This window comes from Palaemon carinicauda, chromosome 6 (assembly GCF_036898095.1).
Source record: "Palaemon carinicauda isolate YSFRI2023 chromosome 6, ASM3689809v2, whole genome shotgun sequence".
NCBI classification, from domain to species: domain Eukaryota; kingdom Metazoa; phylum Arthropoda; class Malacostraca; order Decapoda; family Palaemonidae; genus Palaemon; species Palaemon carinicauda.
This window is the reverse complement of record NC_090730.1, coordinates 181,293,426-181,295,112: the sequence shown is the minus strand read 5'-3', so window position 1 is coordinate 181,295,112 and position 1,687 is coordinate 181,293,426.

The window sequence follows — 1,687 nt, the reverse complement described above, 5'->3', positions numbered from 1 at the left end:
CATTCCTCAAAGAAAAAGTCAAAATTAGATACGTAGATGAAGGATATTACTTTTAAATAAAACTTTCAATAAATGACAATCAATGGAAATAAATTCTTGGATACTGCATTGACATGTCTATGAATTAAAAAGATTAAAGAAAAAAAATACAGGAATGACTGTAATGTTGAAAAGATAACTTCAAGTAACTGAAATTTATTTAGATAAAAGTGCAACTGACAAACTGTATTGATGTAGTGACGAATATCAGATATAAAAGTGAATACCATAGGAAGAAACAATTAAAAAGTAAACAAGAGAGAAAAATAGAGCATGAACTACTAGATTACTTGGATAGTGTATTTTATAAATATAATTTAAAGTTTAAATTAATTTGAAGTACGCATAATTTTCCTGATAATACATTACTAATGATTTAAACATAAAAAAGTTAATGCCTCCTACTTTGAATATGAAAGTAAATTTAAAAATTCCAATAAAGTTGACTTTAACACATCTCGTATTCATCCAAATTTCTATTTCTAAACTGATTTCTGCTGATGTTCATTTGACATCAATGACCACTGATGTTATGATGCCAGATGAATACAAATTACAAATGTTCATTTAATAAAAAAAGAAATATGGCATTTCTAAAATATCTAACGTTCTCTAGCAATTCCAAAATAAACTAATTTGTCTTGTAACCCTTCTCGTGTAACCGAAGCTGCTTCTATAAATCTCGAAAGTTTAAATTGAAACGTTCAAGCAAGTTCGTGCAATGCTTAAACTCATTAACTCTTGTGATAGTCAATGGAAATGTTTCTCTGTTTCTATTTTCTACTAAACTATGATCGAGCTTCATTTTGTATCTTATGAAACGGGGATTTAGAAACGATGCACTATCTTGTCTTTCTTGAAGTTTGAGGGTGATTTTCAATCTCTAATAGTGTTTTATATTTACTGTATATATATATATATATATATATATATATATATATATATATATATATATATATATATATATATATATATATATATATATATACATATATATATATATATATATATATATATATATATATATATATATATGTAGAGAGAGAGAGAGAGAGAGAGAGAGAGAGAGAGAGAGAGAGAGAGAGAGAGAGAGAGAGGAAATGCATCTCCCTCTATACACTGAAACACATATACCTATATACAGTATATATTTATATATATATATATATATATATATATATATATATATATATATATATATATATATATATATGTATATATATATATATATATATATATATATATATATATATATACATATATATGAATATTTGAGATTCCTTCGTAACTACTTTGTCAATACAAAAACGTTCTACTGTTTTGAATAACAGACGATAGTTTATTCCTCAATCCTTTGAAAAATATCAAAGTAAATAAAACGTATCTATCAAGCAATTCCTTTCATCCATCAGAAACAAAAAAAAAATATTTTACATCTTTCCGATGACCTCTTATGAAATAATTGTCTGATAATAAATGGAAATAGATAAAAATGAAACGAAGGGGAAAGACACTTCCAGCAAAGCAGCTTAGATGAATATTTTAAAATTTTTTATCTTATGAATTCTAGTCTATGGGATCGGTGTCAATGACCTTAGATGTCAGGATACCAGAAAACTCCAAATCATTCAATCAATTTAATCTATGG